Raw genomic sequence first — 18,919 nt, 5'->3', positions numbered from 1 at the left:
TTGGGATTTGGTCCCAGGCCTCCCTGTGCTGTGAATCATACACTGAACTGCTTCTTTTCTCCTTTTTCTCATGTTAGAGGTGGAGAATTTAGGAAAAAGTCTTAGCCTCCCAAGAGTTAGAGCAGAGAGAGACAGACTCTGGGATTTGGGAATTGGGAGGAAAGAAGTTGAAAATAAGGAAGAGGAAAAGACATTAGGCCCCTACTGACTAAGCTTTGTCCATTTCCCTGTTTGGGCTATCTTTACTTTAATCTTGACTTATATGATAGTTTGGAAAATGGTATCTAATTGTTTTAATTTGCATGTATTTGATTAACAAAGAAGTTTAACATTTTTTTCATTAGATCATCTCTTTTCTTTTTTCATTGAAGTTGACTTACAACATTATATTATTTTCAGATGTACAACATACAGATTTGATATCACTCTCCCACGTGATGATCCACGGTGACACCTGTGTATCTGAATCACATAGCACAATATGTGTAGCCAATATGTGAATATCAAGCCAGGCTTTGTCACAAAGCCTGACATCCCATCATTAAAGGTTACATTTCTCTGGACTAAACATCACCGTGGTCTTTGTTAAGTAGCCTTAGTATGAATGGAGCTAATGTCCTCTGAGCTTCTTCCAGAGGCCAAGAAGGCAGCAGACACTTTGTATAATATATCTTATTTAATCTTTATGTCAACCCTTTAAGGTCAATATAACACAATTCACCAAAGGATAAAAACAGTTTAGGCTACTGGATGAGGCATGTTTCAAACCCAGGCATGTGGAAAGCCCTGTCTAATCTCTTTCTAAGACCCACCTGTCCCTTTTTTGGTCTGCACCATCGATATTACTTAAAACATTCAATTCTTTTAACCCAGAAAATCTACTTCTAAAAGTCTGCTTAGAAAACAGTCAGATGGGAATAAGAATGTTTATTGCAGTCTTATTTACACTAGCAAATTTTAAAAGTGAGGAGAGGGAGCAACACAAACATCCAATAACAAAAAACTAATTAAATAAATGGTGGGACTCATTTAATAAAATCCATGTAATACTTTCATTAAAGATATATTTATCTACCCTCAGAAGATAGGCTCCCAGACCTACCTTTCAAATGGACATTCTTTTGAGACTGACTATATTTTTATGCTGAGTACAAAGCTTATTTTTTGAATAAATCATTTGCTTTAGCAGACTCTTCTCTCCATTAAATTCCTTTTCAATTTTTATTAAAATTGAGAAAAAATGCTCCTCTAAAACATAAATGCACATCAAATGTAAACTTTAATATTTGCCAGTTCATAGACTCACCAAATTTTAGAACCAAAAAGGATATTAGAAATTGTCTAGCATAGATAAGGAAACTGAAGCTCAGAGATGCTGAATTACTTCCTGAGATCACACAGTAATTATGTGGCAAGAATGTGATACAAAACCATGTTTGGTTTCTAGCTACAGCTTGTGTTATCTCCATGATTTCCATGGTAAAAATATTTGGCTATCAGAGGCCTGAAAAACTGAAGTCATTTCTAGGAAAATGATAAGAAAAGGGGTTTGTGGGTTTCAAAATTTGAAAGCTTTAAAAGGAAAAGACAAATGACAAATTTGCATTATAATACCATTGAGTGTATCCTTCATATATATATATACATATATATATATATATATATTTTATGTATTTATTTATTTATTTTTGGCTGTGTTGGGTCTTCGTTTCTGTGCGAGGGCTTCCTCTAGTTGCGGCAAGCGGGGGCCACTCTTCATTGCGGTGCGCGGGCCTGTCACTATCGTGGCCTCTCTTGTTGCGGAGCACAGGCTCCAGACGCGCAGGCTCAGTAGTTGTGGCTCACGGGCCCAGTTGCTCCGCGGCATGTGGGATCCTCCCAGACCAGGGCTCGAACGCGTGTCCCCTGCACTAGCAGGCAGACTCTCAACCACTGCGCCACCAGGGAAGCCCTCCTTCATATATTAAGGACTTCATCAAATCAATACAAAGATAAATATGTAAATTCTAAATATCAAGCAAAACAAGACATATAAGAAGGCATTTTATAAAAGAAGAAATATAAGCGACCCATTAAAAATTAGAATGGATGAAACAGGTGAAGGGGACGAAGAGGTATAAGCTACCAGTTATAAAATAAATAAGTCACAAAGATATAATGGAGAGCATAAGGAATACAGTCAATAATACTGTAATGATTTTGTATGGTGCCTAATCTATAAAAATATCAAATCTGTATGTTGTACATCTGAAAATAATATAATGTTGTAAGTCAACTTCAATGAAAAAAGAAAAGAGACGATCTAATGAAAAAAATGTTAAACTTCTTTGTTAATCAAATACATGCAAATTAAAACAATTAGATACCATTTTCCAAACTATCATATAAGTCAAGATTAAGGTAAAGATAGCCCAAACAGGGAAATGGGCACCCTCATACTTTCCATTTTTAGCAGAGCAATTTGGCAGTGCTCATCAAAGTCTTAAACTTTTACACGTCCTTTGAGCCAGAAGTTCACTCCTCAGAATTTATCTTTAGGATGTATTATGGTTGTGCATAAATATGTCAATATATAGATGTTTATCCACCTATTGTTTTTAATATAGTGTTTGAAACAATATCTAATAACAAGAAACTGATCAAGTGTCATTAGTATTAATCCATGTAATTAACAAAAATGGAGTCTGCAATAAATGAGAAATAAATACTTGATATATTAAAAAAAAAAAGATATATTTCAACATGGAGAATTGTTCCAGAGATATGAGGCAAATATAATCACGTTTTGAAATAAATATGGAGGCTTGTATGCACATATCTATATGAGGTAGAACCATTGAAACTGCCATTTTGTAAACCAAAAATGATTGATTGAATATTGGCAATTTCATGTAGTTCAACCTAACAGGAAAAAGTAGTTGATGGATGTACACCAAAATGCTCATTGTGGGTGTCTTATTGGCGCTTTCAAAAGGATTTTCACTGTTTGTGCTCTTTTATAGTTAAATTTCTTCCACAATGTGCATGCATTGCTCTTGATCAGAAAAACCTATTAAAATAAATGCAAATAATTGGAAACATTAAGAGACTGTTTGACATTTATTTTTAAGGAGTATGCTTGGTCTCTCAGATGTTATGATCTGAGAATAGATTTTTTTAATGATCCAGTTCCAGTGGTTAAATTGAGAGCTCATGGCAAAAAAAATTGAACAATTTAGGAAATTGATTTGTGAAATGACTTTTCTTTTCCTTTTGGAAACATTTGAACTCTGGGTTATTAATCAAATTGTGTGCAACTTTTAAGGTAGTGAAATCACTGGACCATCTTAAAACTGCATGAGCTGGATCTGGCACCAGATTAAAAGCTAAACCCTTGCCTGTGAAGAATATGTAACTGGCTGAATAAACTGCAAACCGGTTAATCTGGTGTGCCATAAGGATCTAAGAGTTCAAGGTTGGGATGATGAGCCAATCCATGTCTCCAGCAGAAACGATCACAATACTTGGAAGTCAGAGTTTTGTATATATTTCCCTTGGGAAGGTCAGACATTTATTAGCTTAAGTGAGACTCCAAACTTTGAACCACAGGAAAATGCAGGCAGAACTGGAATCTTTGCTAGGAAAGACAAGATAGTACACATTATACAATATACAGTAAACAGTAGCAATAATGATTCTAATGCAAGGGAGGCAAATGATTCCCCTTGACAATGGAACATCAAGGAGACCCCAATAAACAGTTTTGCTACTTTAATATTGCAAACATATGGTCTTTAGCCAGGACACTGAAACCACTGTTCTTTTTTGATTCTTCATCTCCAAGCTCCATTCCATGCTGGAGATTCCATGCTCCAGAGAACTGAGAAGGGTCCTCCAGAGCTCTGCTCTCATCCCTGATTAGAATGCTTAGCTTTAGCTGTTAGTTTTTTTACAGGTTTGGTGTTTTTAAAAAATATTTAGGTTCTTTCTTCTTTTGTTAATGGTGAGCTCCGCAAGGAAAGAAAACATTGTTGACACCGTTCTATGCGTGCTGCATAGTCACCCATGCTCGTAGATAAAATAAGATAAAATTCTGAAAACACTAAATTAATGTGCTTTTCACCTTTTCCTGCATAAAGCATGTTTCTCAGCCTCCAGCCAGCCATTATTGTGGGAGAAAGGGAGGGAGCAGAAATGGCATATGGGAAACTCCTTTTAAATAGGAACCGGAAGTAGAAATCCCATCCTTAGTGAATAAGAGAAAGGGAAAGAGAAACAGGTAGAAGAAGCAGGTGTGGGAGGCCTGTTCTGAATTTCCCCTCCAGGTGGTGGAGGATTGTACATAAGGCTAAGGGGAAACTAACGTAGAGGGGCTTTTGTCCTGCTTCCTGTTTGGGGCTCAGGAAGTCCTCCAGCAAACCGGGGAGCCCACAATAGATTCCAAATAGCAGCTCAGAATGGCCACAGGTGGGGAGCCTGAATTAGCATTCCCAACCGTGCTCAGGGGCTGTGTGCAGAGAAGAGACCCAGCACGGCCAATGGAGGGAGTCAGACTCTATTTTCTGGGCCATAGAGGAATTGTTCCTGTGCCTGTCAGCTTCTCCCGACTGGCCTTGGTTCTCAAGCCATGTCCATCTTACCTGTGGTTCTACTCACTTCTCCTCAGACTGAATCTACTCCCTGAGTACCACAGGGACACCCAGTATCACCCCAGCTTTCCTGGCTGTATCTACTCATTCCTGGGGATGTCTTCCCAGACAGCCACTGCTGGCAGGAGCCAGAGGACCAATAGCTCACGCTGGCTCCCCTCTGTCACCATCTCAGGAGGCCCATGGACAGAGACCCAGCCCCACCTCCTGGGCAGTCTTTAATCCATCTCAGGTGGCCACAGGTAGTTGGCTCCTACAGCAATTACCCTGCTGGGAAGAGAAGCAAAACCATCCCATTCCCACACACGCATGTCCTCTTGGTTGAGCCAGAATCAAAATCAAACATCTAACTTACCACCTCTCCAGCACTGCTGCAGGAACTGATTTTACTCTCCAAATATTTATGACTTGTGGGATATAATACAGCTGCCCTACTTGAGCATGGCTCTGAGAGATTCAAGCCATGTCTGGTCTCAAAGCTTGTGACCAGGAAAGAAGGCTGCTCTGTCAAGAACAGGGATGGGAGCAGAATTTACACCATCTTCATTCCAGCCCCTGACACCTCTTAGGATTCATGGCCACCCTGCGTGCATTTCATCCATCCATTCTGCAAGCATCAAATGAGCACTCCCCTCTGCCAGGCCCATGGTCACTCATGGAGAGCAGGATAGGATGCAGACCCTTCCAGCAGCTAACCATCTGTAGTGGGCTGAATGGTGGGCCCCCAAAAAGACACATGTGTGTTCTGATCCCTGAAACCTGTTACTATTAACTTATATGGCAAAGATGTGATTAAGTTAAGGATCTCTAGAGGGGGGATTATCCTGGATTATCTAGGTGGACCCTGAATTCAATCGTATGCATTCTTTATTTTTGTTTTTTTTTTTAATTTTTTAACATCTTTATTGGAGTATAATTGCTTTACAATGGTGTGTTAGTTTCTGCTGTATAACAAAGTGAATCAGCTATACATATACATATATCCCCATATCCCCTCCCTCTTGCGTTTCCCTCCCACCCTCCCTATCCCACCCCTCTAGGTGGTCACAAAGCACCGAGCTGATCTCCCTGTGCTATGTGGCTGCTTCCCACTAGCTATCTATTTTACATTTGGTAGTGTATATATGTCCATGCCACTCTCTCACTTCGTCCCAGCTTACCCTTCCCCCTCCCCGTGTCCTCAAGTCCATTCTCTACATCTGCATCTTTATTCCTGTCCTGCCCCTAGGTTCTTCAGAACCATTTTTTTTTTAGATTCCATATATATGTGTTAAAATAGTATGCATTCTTAGAGACACACAAAGGAAAAGACACAGAGGAGGAGGCAATGTGACCTTGGAGGCAGAGATTGGAGTCATGTGGCACAAGCCAAGGAACATCTGGAGCCACCAAAAGCTAGGAAGGGCAAGGAAGGATTCTCCCCTAGAGCCCTCAGAGGAAGCGTGGCCTTGTGGCTTGATTTCAGAACCTTAAGGGGATCCTTTTTTGTAGCTTTAAACCACCTGCTTTGTGGTAATTTATTTCAGCAGTCCCAGGAAACTAACACAGCACCTAATAAGGAAATGTCCCAGTTAGCTTTTCTAGAGGCAAGTGAGGAACAGGGGTCCCTTCTCAGGCCTTTCTCCCCAAGGAAGGACCCAGGGGTCACTCCTGGGGGCAGATGCAGGAGAGTTTAAGACAAGTCTTGTTGGGTCAGATTAATCTTCTATAATATGAAAAATTCTGTACGGAAAGAATCCTCACCCAAGCCTTGCTTTCTAAGCAGGGGCTCATAGTTTTCTCTGAAATGTAGCTATTGAGAGAAAAATCCCAGTCTTGGACACCATTTATACCATCTTCCCAAAAAGTCACCAGCCTGTGTGTTTTCTCATCATAGAACTTCTGGTGGAGGAAGTGAGTACCCACCCATGTGGCCGGACAGTCTTCAGCATGACATCAGGTGAGTCTCGAACAAGGCTGCCTGTCTCTGGGAGGGCAGCGGCTCGGATCAGCAGGGCCCCAGTCAGCCACAACCAGGAAAAAAGAACAGAGCCCTGTAGGCCCAGGCTTCATGACCTCTGAATGGGAGCTGTCCTTGTGCTGGGTCCATTTGAAGATTGTGCTTGTCTAATTAGTTTAGACTTTGCTGATGGATAGATCCTAAGACATTTCAGCCAACCAATGAGAGAATTTCACTGGTGGAATAGAAGATTTCAATATTGTTCATAATGTTCAGGAAGTGAGATGTTACACCTCAACAGCCAGGGCTACCATATTGTATGTGGATTTTAGCCACTCTTTTCTTCTCCCAACATTTTTTTCCATGTGAACGGAACTCCCTGAAGTTGGGCAAAGTTAAGGTCCTGTCTTGGACAACCAAGGCAGCTCACTAAACTGATGGAAAACCACAGAATGGTCACTCTGGGTGAGACACGGCACAGGGAAGGGCCACAGGCAGTAAGAGCGGTAAAGAGCCTTGAGGATGGCTCCCAGTCAGCCAAGAAGGTAGGGAAAGATTTCTGGGAACAGGGGGGCCTCCGCTGGGGCATGGAAACTGAACTGTTTGAGAGGAGGTTCTGCAGGATGTCTGGGTTCACCATCTCGTTTCTCACTAGCTTCTGCCCTGAGTTGCTTGTGACTGCCCATGGTTTTTAAATAATGAAATTCCTACTGCCGCTCACCCAGGAGCATGCTTCATGACATTACCTGTGTGGGAAGCAGCTCAGTCACAAATCAATCTGTATACCTGGAAAGACCTAACCTGGGTATTTCTTATTTGAGAGTGTATGTTGGGAACTTATGTTTGCTTTCTGGGACCACAGTGTATTAATAGACAGGCCTTATGTCCTCCAGCTGGCAGTCCCTGGGTCTCTCCTTGTACATTATTTCAGCTGTTGTAGAGCAGTCTGCATACTGCCCTGGGGTGCCCCCCAGGACCCCCAAGGCTTTCACAGAGGCCACATGGCCTATAATTTAAGGCAGTCCATCCAAGATGTACTCCCTAAGCTTGGTCAAAATCAAAAACTTACCACTTCTATGTTTTGCAATAACAGATAAGCACAGGGAAATTTGGTTTCATTTATACAAATTCTGTCTGAGCATCAGGAACCCCTCAGGGAATAGGAGAATCTCCACCACCAGGAAGGTGTTTACCCAAGGCTACCAGACACAGCATGGTCAGCTCCAAGAGCTAAATCTGTTCCCCCAAGGACCCACCTTCAAAGCCAGGGAAGGAAATGGTAGAAAGAGGAGAATGAACTTCCAGGTCACAGCCAAAGGTATGGGGAGGTAGAAAACTGCAGGTGTGAGAAATAGGTCGGGGCAAACTGCTCAGAACTGAAGCTATGAATGCTGAGAACATGACTCAAGATGCCAGATGGTTCAACAAAAATACCTGAAATGCCTAATAAAAAATACGTCAGTTTCAAAATATATGTATACCTGATTTTGGATGTTTATTGACAATTAACATTACCCACTTTTACTTTGCACAGCATCAGATGGCTTTTAACCATTCTCTGTTTCCCATTTTACTTAGAAAATATTAATCTAAAGAAAATAAAACAAACTGTATTAGGAAAACCCATATAACCTTCACCTATAATCAAGTTATATTTTTGCCACATAATTGCATCACATTTACCCACTCTCTCCAATAGTTTGGCTAAATTATTTAGCTAAACTATTTAAAATAAGGCACAGAGGGAGGGTTTGAGATGGTGGCATAAGAAGATCCTGAACTCACCTCCTCCCATGGACAAAACAAACCCCCTGCTACATATGGAATAAATCCCTTTGTAAGGTCCCTGAAAACTGGATGAATAGTCTCCACAACAAAGGGTGAGAGACGTGAGCACCACCTCAGGCCCCCCAACTCTTACATCCTGCACAGGAGAGATGAGCCCCCAAAACACCTGGCTTTGAAAACCGATGGGAAATATGTCCATAAAAATTATAGAACTACGAGGAAGGAATGAAAAACCTGCTCTTAAAGGGCTTGTGCACAGACTCACTCAACCTGAAAAACAGTGCAAAAACTCCAGAGTGAAAGGCTCATAGACTATAGAAGGGGACCCACTTGTTAACCTTGAAGTGTCTGCCAGAGAGCAGGAACCAGTTAGGATACTTCCCAGGGACTGAGACACTGGTGGGAGCCATTTTTGCAATCTCAGGCTACCATACTAATGCAAGCGCTGGCGGGTGCCATTCCGGAATTCCCTCTAATCTGTTAGTACCAGTGGGCACACCCTGCTGAGAGCCCCGATCACGCCTGTGCCTCCACTGGGACTCACAGCTGGACAGGTGATAACTCCACCCACCAGCAGCTGGCAGCAGCCATGACTGGGCCAGCAGCTGCCCAGGGGCCAGCCCTGCCCACCATCACACCACAGCAGCACACTGAAGCAGCAGCCATGGCCCCCACCACAACAAGAGTGTACATGCAGCCCACATAGGGAACACCCATTGAATGCCTGGCTCTGGTGCCTGGTGGATTGTGTTTCTGAGCCCCACAGGACATCTACATAGGCCACTTCCTCAAGACTGGGAGAGGTAGCTGACTTAACTAATACATAGAAACAAGCACAGAGAATTAGGCTTAAAATAAGGAGACACAGGAATATATTCCAATCAAAAAAACAAGACAAAAAACTCAGAAAAAGACCTAAACAAAACAGAGATGAAAAATCTACCTAAATTGCAATAATTAGTTAAGAGATACATAAAATAAAAAGATGTAAAATGTGTCATCAAGGTATAAAACATGGAGAGGAGTAAAAAGATAAAACTTTGGAACATGTTCAAACTTAAGTTGCTATCAACTTAAAACAGACTGCTATTTACACAGGATGTTATATGTGAACCTCAGGGTAACCACAAGGAAAAAAACTTAGAGTAAGTACTCAAAAGAAAATGAGAAGGAAATCTAAACAAACATAGCACTAAAGAAAACCACCAAAACACAAAAGAAAAGAGAAAAGAAGAAAGGAACAAAGAGGAGCCAGAAAATAATGAACAAAATGGCAATAATTATATACCTATCAATAACTGCTTTAAATGTAAATGGGCTAAATTCACCAATCAAAAGACACGGAGTGGTTGAATGAATTAAAAACCAAGACCTAGCCATGTGCTGCCTACAAGAGAAATAAGAAATAATTTCACTTCAGAAATAAAGACACACATAGACTGAAAGTTAAGGGATAGAAAAAGATATTCCATGCATATGAAAATGGGAAAAAAAACAAAACTGGAGTGCCTATACTCATATCAGACACAATAGACTTTAAAACAAAGACTGTAATAAAAGACAAAGAAGGGCAGTACATAATGATAAAGAGGTCAATCCAGGAAGAAGATATAACAATTATAAAAGTATATGCACCCAACATAAGAGCACCAAGATATATAAAGTAAATATTATTGAACTTAAAGGGAGAAATTGAAAGCAATACAATAATATTAGGAGACTTTAATACACCACTTACATCAAATGAACTTAATTGATATATACAGAACATTCCATCCAAAAGCAGCAGAATACACATTCTTCTCAAGTGCATATGGAACATTGCCAAGGATAGATTACATGTTAGGGCACAAAGCACATCTCAATAAATTCAAGAAGATTAAAATCATGTTAAGCATCTTCTCTGAACACAATGGTATAAAACTAGAAATAAACCCCAAGGGATAAAAAAAAACACAAAAAGATGGAGATTAAACAACATGCTACTGAATAACCAATGGATAATCAAAGAAATCAATGGTGAAATAAAAAAAAATACCTAGAAACAAATGAGAACAGAAATATGTCATACCAAAATCTATGGGATTCAGCAAAAGCAGTTTTGAGTGGGAATTTCACAGCAATACATTCCTACTTCAAGAAACAAGAAAAATTTCAAGTAAACAATCTAACTTTACACCTAAAGGAACAACTCCAAAATTATCAGAAGGAAGGAAATAATAAAGATCAGAACATAAATAAATGAAATAGTAATACAATAAAAAGATCAATGGAACTAAAAGCTGGTTCTTTGAAAAGATAAACAACATTGACAAGCCATTAGCTAAACTAACTAAGAAAAAAAGAGAGAGGGTTCAAATAAATAAAATCATAAATGAAAGAGGAGAAGTTACAACTGATGCCACAGAAATACAAAGGATCATAAGAGACTACTACAACCAATTATACATCAATAAATTGGACAACCGAGAAGAAATAGATAAATTTCTAGAAACATACAATCGTCCAAAAATGAATCATAAAAAATAAAAATCTGAATAGACTAATAAAGAGATTGAAACAGTAGTTTAAAAAAGCTCCCAACAAACAAAACCCCAGGACCAGATGGTTTCACTGGTGAATTATACAAAATATTCAAAGAAGATTTAATACCTATCCTTCTCAAACTCTTCCAAAAATTGAAGAGAAGGGAAAGCTTCTAAGCATATCTTACAAAGCCATCATTGATACCAAAACCAGACAAGGACACCACACACAAAAAAGAAAATTACAGGCCAATATCTCTAATAAGCATAGATGCAAAAATCCTCAACAAAATATTAGTAAACCAAATTAATAATATATAAAAAGGATCATACACTACAGTCAAATGGGATTTATTCCAGGGATGCAAAGATTGTCCAATATCCACAAATCAATCAATGTGATACACTACATTAACAAAGGAAGGATAAAAATCACATGATCATCTCAATAGATGCAGAAAAACATTTGACAAAATTCAACATCAATTCACGATAAAAAAAAAAACTCTCATCAAAGTTGGTATAGAGGGAACACATCTCAGTATAACAAAGACAATTTATGACAAACCCACAGCTAACATCATACTCAATGGTGAATAAATGAAAGCCTTTCCTCTAAAATCAGGAACAAGACAAGGATGCTTACTCTTGCCACTTCTATTTCATATAGTACTAGAAGTCCTAGCCATAGCAATAGACAAGGAAAAGAAATAAAAGCATTCAAATTGGAAGGGAAGAAGTAAAGCTGTCACTATTTGCAGATGACATGATATGATATATAGAAAACCTTAAAGGCTCCACCAAAAAACTATTAGAACTAGTAAATGAATTAGTAAAGTTGCCAAATACAAAATTAATATAAAGAAATCTGGTTCATTCCTATACACTAATAATGAACTATCAGAAAGAAAAAGCAAGAAAACAATCTCATTTATAATCACATCAAAAGAATAAAATAACTAGGAATAAACCTAACCAGGGAAGTGAAAGACCTATATTCTGAAAACTATAAAACCTTGATGAAGGAAACTGAAGAGCATACAAAGAAATGGAGAGATATCCTGCGTTCATGGATTGGAAGAATTAATATTGTTAAAATGTCCACACTACCCAAAGCAGTCTACAGATTTAATGCAATTCCTATCAAAATACCCATGACATTTTCCACAGAACTAGAATAAGTGATTCTAAAGTTTGTATGGAACCACAAAGACCATGAATAGCCAGATCAATCCAAAGAAAACAGAACAAAGCTGGAGGTCACACTCCCTGACTTCAGAATATACCACAAATCTACAGCAAGCAAAACAGTATGGTACTGGCCCAAAACGGACACATAGATCCATGGAGCAAAAATGCAGATCCCAGAAATAAACCCACACACTCAATTAATCTATGACAAAGGAGACAAAAATATACAATGCGGAAAAGACAGTCTCTTCAATAAGCTGTGCTCAGAAAATTGGACAGCTACATGTAAAAGAATTAAATTAGAACATTTTCTCATACCATATGCAAAAATAAACTCAAAATGGATTAAAGACCTAAACATACAACCGGAAACCATAGAACTAGAAGAAAACATAAGCAGTACACTCTTTGACATAAAATGTAGCAATATTTTTTTTTTTTTGATCTGTCTCCTCAGGAAAGAGAAACAAAAGCAAAAATAAACAAATGGGACATAATTATATCTAAAAGCCTTTGCACAGCAAAGGAAACCATCAACAAAATGCTAAGACAACCTATGAATGGGAGAAAATATTTGCAAACAATATATCTGATCATGGGTTAACCCAAAATATATAAACAGTTCGTAAGATTCAATATAAAAAAATTTTTTAAATGGGCAGAAAACCTGAATAGATATTTCTCCAAGGAAGACATCCAGATGGCCAACAGGAACATGAAAAGATGCCCAGCGTCACGAATCATCAGGGAAATGTGAATCAAAACTACAATGAGATATCACCTCACACCTGTCAGAACAGCTATCATCAAAAAGACAACAAATAACAAGTGTTGGTGAGGAAGTGGAGAAAAGGGAGCCCTTGTACACTGTTGGTGGGAATGTAAATTGGTGCAACCACTATGGAAAACAGCATGGAGGTCCCTCAAAAAATTAAAAATAGAACTACCATATGATCCAGCAGTTCCATTCCTGGGTCTATATCCAAAGAAAACAAAAACACTAATTTGAAAAGATACATGCACCTCAATGTTCATAGCAGCATTATTTACAATAGCCAAGATACAGAAGCAACCTAAGTGCCCATCAATAGATGAATGGATAAAGAAGATGTGGTAAATATACACAATGGAATACTACTTAGTCATAAAAAAGAATGAAATTTTGCCCTTTGCAGAAACATGGATGGACCTGGAGGAAATTATGCTTAGTGAAATAAGCTAGAAAGAGAAAGGCCAATACTGTATGTTTTCACTTGCATGTGAAATCTAAAAATAAAACAAACAAATGAATATAACCAAAAAAAAAGAAAAGAATGAAATCCTGCCATTTGTGACAGCATGGATGGACCTTGAGGGTATTATGCTAAATGAAATAAGTCAGACAGAGAAAGATAAATACCATATGATTTCACTCATATGTGGATCTAAAAGAAAAGGAGGAGGAGGTGGAGAAGAGCAAACAAAATAAAACAAAAACAAAAAACAAACTCATAGATAGGCAGCAGATCAGTTGTTACCAGAGGGAAAGGAGGTTGGGGGTAAGAAAAATGAGTAATGGGGGTCAACTGTCTGGAGATGGATGGTAACTAGACCTGTGCTGGTGATCACTCTGTAGTGTACAGATGCTAAACTAAAATGCTGTACACCTGAAATATAAAAAAATTTTAAATTATGAAGTAAGGCACAGACATTAGGACACTTCACCAACAGATACATATCTATTAATTTTTTGAAGAACTTACATTGTCTTACCAAAAGCCTATTTTTCAGGAACATGAAACTCACTGATAGACTTCACGCCAGTATGTTGTGTTCATCAGGGCACGGATTATTGCCTAACAACTTTCCATGCAATGCAGTTTGAAACAGAACACTGAATCTTTTTACACACATTCTCTGCAGAAAGAACATACCCAAATATCTAAACTATCAAGTCTTTAAGGGGCGGGATGGGTATCAGGCGGAGTCATCTCAGCCCCTCCAAGGTGCAGCGGGAGAACACAGAGCAGTGGGCAGTGGGGCAGGGGACAGGGCAGTGGCTAGAACCCCCAGCAGCCCACCTGTCCCCTCTGTGTGGGTGATGCCATGAGGATGAGGGTGCAGTAAGTGGATTCAGGGAGAACTGGTGCAGAAGCTGAGTACAAAGACCAGGGAGATGAGAAAACAGAGAAGGGCTGAACAGGCATGTGACGCTGAGGATGCTGTCGTATTACTAATACTTACGCTAGAATTGCTCCTTGAGCACTTAATCGGCCCCGGGGGCTGACTCCAGACCGTCCACAACTCCAGCTTGCTTAATCCCTGCTACATCTCCTGGGTAGACTGTATTATCCTCATACTGAGGACAAGACAAAGTGAAGAAAATGTCCAAATTCACAGTATTTGTCAGGATGCCATCTGATAGAAGCTATTCTCAAACCAGTTTGTGTTGGCTCACATATCAGATGACCGGGGGTTTGGGCCAGGCCCCACCACAGGGCCAGGCCAGGGTGTTTAATCTTGTGCTCCTCCCCTCCCCCAAGACAGAGTTGGAGACCCACCAAGGGCGCAGGCAGGGGTCAGAGGGCCAGTCTCAGGGAGGCCTTCAGTGGCTACGCCGGGGGGTCAGGGAAGGAGAAGCAGAGGGTCCGGGAATGTTGGTGGATCCAGGTCAGGCCCTCAGGTCATAAATAGCTTCCTGCCAGGGAACTGGTCACTTTCAGGAGCCCTCTGCCAAGGCAGGCGGGCAGCATCTTCTTGACTAGTGCTTCAGCCATGGAGCAAAGACCGCTGGACATGACAAGCTTCCTAGAAGCCCCAGGGAATGTTTGAATCACTCCCTACCCCCCACCAGACCCCTGAGTCCAGCTCTGTGTTAGAAAGAAAGAGCCATGGCTAGGACCCAGCCTGGGTCCTCCCCCAGCTGCCCCCCACTTCCAAAGGTCACTGAGGATTAGGAAGGTGGGCCGCTCCAGCCCAATCACACCATCCCTCTAGCTCGGCCCCAAGCCCTGTGCGGAGAGCCTCATGGAGCAGGATTCCTTTTGCTGGGGTTAGAGGCTGGCCTAAGCTGATCTGACACAAAGCCACCCCAGCAGCTTCAGAGCTCCTTTCCCTGGGTCCACAGCCCAGTATTGACCTGCAGGGCCTTCTTACTTCCCCACCAGCCGGGGCCACTGCCCTAAACCAGGTACTGCAGGGCCCCCTGCATGAGTGACCCTTGAGTTGATTCTCCCTGGCTTTCCACAGGGAGGCAAAGAGAGGTGCATACTCCCAAGCATGGGGGACCCTGGGCTCCTCTGACCCCCCCTAGACAAACCAAAGAAGAGTGTCCAGAGAAGGTAGTTTCAAAAAGAGGTCTTACTGCAGCCGAGGGAAAGCCCGAGAGAGAGAGAGAGAGAAAGAGAGAGAGAGATATACCTCAAGCAAACCAGAGCTCTAAAAACCTGTGTCCATCACAGCAAAGCTCCACCCCTGGTACCTAAGTCCTTACCACCATCCTCTGGCTGGAGTGAGAGAGTGAGGGCGCCTCACTGGCCTTGGCCTCTGGGGCCTGTCTGACCCTCTAAACTTTGCCCTCCTGCCCCTCTGCCTGCTCTGATCTCAGGGGATGGAGCCTCCTGTATCAGTCAGCTCCAGCTGCCATAACAAAATACCACAGGCTGGGTGCTTCAAGAGCAGAAATGTCTATTCTCACAATTCTGGAGGCTGGAAGTCCAAGATCAAGGTGTTGGCAGTTTTGGTTTCTCCTGGGGCCTCTCTCCTTGGATCGTAGGTTACCATCTTCTCTGCGTCCTCACAGGGTCTTTCCTCTGTGTGCACACACCCTGGTGTCTTTTCCTCTTATTATTAAGACACCAGTCCTGTGGGATTAGGCCCCCACTTTTATGAACTCACTTAACCTTAACTGCCCCTTCAAAGGCCCTATCTCCACATACAGTCACACTTGAGGTTAGGGCTTCAGCATGAATTTTGAGGGAACATAATTCAGCGCTTACAGTTACATCTTTCCTGACTTACATCGTTCCCCATTCCCATCCTGCCCTGCCTTTTGATTCCAGCCGGGAGGTAATGCAGGGTTCAGACCTCTGAATACGCATGCACACTCACTCCCCTCACCCAGCCACGTGTGTAAGAGAAAGAGCAGCCAGACCATATCGGAGGCTCCTCCCTCTTAGGCATTTCCATTCAAAGCCTGCGGCTTCCCAAACCTGGGTTTTTGTCTCTCGCCCCCACTTCATTAAGGAGTGAGGCAGAAGGGTGCTTTCTCAAGCATAATGACTGTTCTTAGTTAGCACCATCCAGCAAATGACTTCTTAAACTGAGGACCAGAAAGCACTCAATTTTCTGGATATCTACAGCAACACAGCTGCCACCAAGGCTGTGATTCCCAAGGCTCACGCTGAGATGGGAGGCAATGCCAGTCACCTCCCAAAGGAACATAACAACGTCTGTCGGTCTCAGGGCCTGCAAGACCACGGCCATTCTCCCAGAGCCTCCTGCATGCATTCCAGGGGCGGCTGATCCTCCAAACTCTGCCAGGCACAGCTGCCCGCTAGGAGAGCGGGGAGAAAAGCATCTGACCCCAGTGCAGAGCCCACACTTCCAGTAAAACGCCCCGCATGAAGCACCACCCCTGCTCCATTCCTGTCCTGAAAAGAAGTAAAATGCTTCCTTGTAGGAGAAATCAGAGGTGGTGCATACAAGACACAGTGTCAGGGTTTCTTCTGAGCAGGGAGGCTCTGGGTAGAGAAGAAAAGTTGAGTTCAGAAGTTAGACTGTGTACCTGCTTGGAAACCCATGTCTCATGTCTGCATTCCTGGAGAGCTGATGGGAGAGAGACAGCGAGGTTTCATGGCCTCTGCTGCTGGAGTGAAGAGCCGCCCTCACCTCCTCTAGGTTGCTTTGAACTATCTCCTTCCTCCTCTGTGTGGCACAGAGCAAAAGCATTTTCTCCAGTGATGGAGAAAGAAACCCCAGAATGTCCTGGCTGTAGCCACAGCTCTGGGAGGAAAGACCTTCCACAGGTGCTCTGAGAACCCGACAGGTAGTATTCCAACCTCGAGCTGACCGGAGCCACCTCCTGCCCTGCGGGCTCCAGGGAGGCCGAGAAGATGACAGCTCACATCCCAGGAGAAGCACATCAGTGCCGTGCTGGTCTTGCACCAACAGCAAAGACCGGTGTGCCTGCCCTCCACCCAGCATCCACTCCCCGTGGTCATTCTCTACTCAGAGTGCTTCTGAAGCTTCTCTGGTGTGACGGCCAAGGCCGTAGGAGACGTGACGCCCACTCAGTCTACTCTAGGTACCAAGTTTTCCTCCACTGAGGCTCTCACCAACCAGGATGCTCCAGCCCCTTCAGGCCTGTGGGGCCTGCTACAAGCTCTTTCCTTTGCCTCGAAGTCCTCCCTCACCCCCTCGTCCTCTGCTGACAGGCAAGCTCTTGCTTTGGGAACCCACTGTTTCAGGAACCCACTGAGAGCCCTTGAAAAGAAGCACTATTTTATTTATGTGTCTACTCCCCGACACAGTACCTAACCTTGTGCCAGCTGGCGTTCACTTAATAATCGTTTTTTACACGGGCGAATATCGATGTATTAGTTTTCTATTGCTGCATTGACAAATGACTACAAGCTGAGCAACTTAAAGCAACACACATGCATTACCTCACGGTGTCTGTGGCTCGGGAGCCTGGGCACAGCTTCAAAGGATCCTCTGTTCAGGGTCTCACAGCCTGCAATCGAGACATCAGCCAGGCTCTGTTCCCATCTGGAGCCATGGTCCTCCACTAAGCTCATGGGGTCAGGCAGAATTCAGTTCCTGCCATTGTAGGACTGAGGACCTCAGCTCCTAGAGGCTGCTTGCGTGTCCCTGCCAGGTTAGATAGCTAGCATCATAGAGGCTCCCATCCTCATGACCAGCAGGAGAGCATGTCCCTCTGTCTGTCTGTCTGTCTGTCTCTCTCTCTCTCTCCCCACCACCACCCTACCAGCTAAGAAGGAGTCTCACATAACATAATGCGACCAGGGGAGGCAAAACTCAACACATCTGCTATATAATGTAACCTAATCAACCTAATGTAACCCATCACCTTTGACATATTCTACTAGTTAGAAGCAGGAGAATCCTGGGGGTCACCTTGGGGAGGTCTGTCACAATCAGCAACTCAAAATGACAAATCATTAAAAAAAAAAGAAAGCTAACATTTATCGTGCTCTTACTATGTGCCAGGCACTGTTCTAAGCACTCTCTAAGCATTATCCAATGAATGAAGTACGGAATCCAGTGAATGGAGGAAGTATAGAGAGAGCCTGGATACGGCATCTGGATACCATGGTGCGGGAGAGAAGAACAATGGGAAGGGTGAAAAAGCAATGACTACCCCCCTCCAAAAATATTCCATATCCCCCCCCACTAAGTCATACAGTGACTCAGCTCCAAATCAGCTAATCATCTATCTTTGCACATACTTAGAACCAGGCTTCCCACTATGACCAAGCCCCATGTTATGACCTAGGTCCCCTCTACCTGACTCAGACCCTCTAGACCCCAAGTGCCAGCCCGTTTGGTGAGCAGAAGTATGGTACCTAACTTGGGCCCCGTGACCGCTTTCTCTGTAGTTGTGGACACTGGAGACCACTCCCTCCTTGGCCCTCTGTCGCCCTGCTCCTGGTTCCTCCTCTCTCTCTCCTTCTCTCCGGTTGGTCCTCTTTGGCCAACCTAGAGGTCCTAGACTCTCGCTAGTGCCCAGGGATCTTTTTCCAGTCCAGCAGTGCTCTCCTCCGAGACCCCCTCCCCTGTCCTCTACCCCCTGTGGACATAGCTGACCCCACGGCTTCAATCTCACTGCTCACCCACGACTCACACAC

At 42.6% G+C, this 18,919-nt stretch overlaps 1 long non-coding RNA gene across 1 annotated transcript; it reads left to right on the top strand.

The window, feature by feature from the left end:
• The first annotated feature begins 525 nt into the window (after window positions 1-525).
• Window positions 526-2,729, top strand: LOC309660254. Its single transcript, XR_014263304.1, has 2 exons — window positions 526-1,622; window positions 1,950-2,729. It is a non-coding gene; the product is annotated as an uncharacterized lncRNA (long non-coding RNA).
• Window positions 2,730-18,919: the final 16,190 nt, after the last annotated feature.

The sequence above is a fragment of the Balaenoptera physalus genome (assembly GCF_965194825.1).
Source record: "Balaenoptera physalus genome assembly, chromosome: 4".
NCBI classification, from domain to species: Eukaryota; Metazoa; Chordata; class Mammalia; order Artiodactyla; family Balaenopteridae; genus Balaenoptera; species Balaenoptera physalus.
Note: the sequence above shows the minus strand (reverse complement) of the source record. Positions and strands in the feature narration are given on the sequence as shown.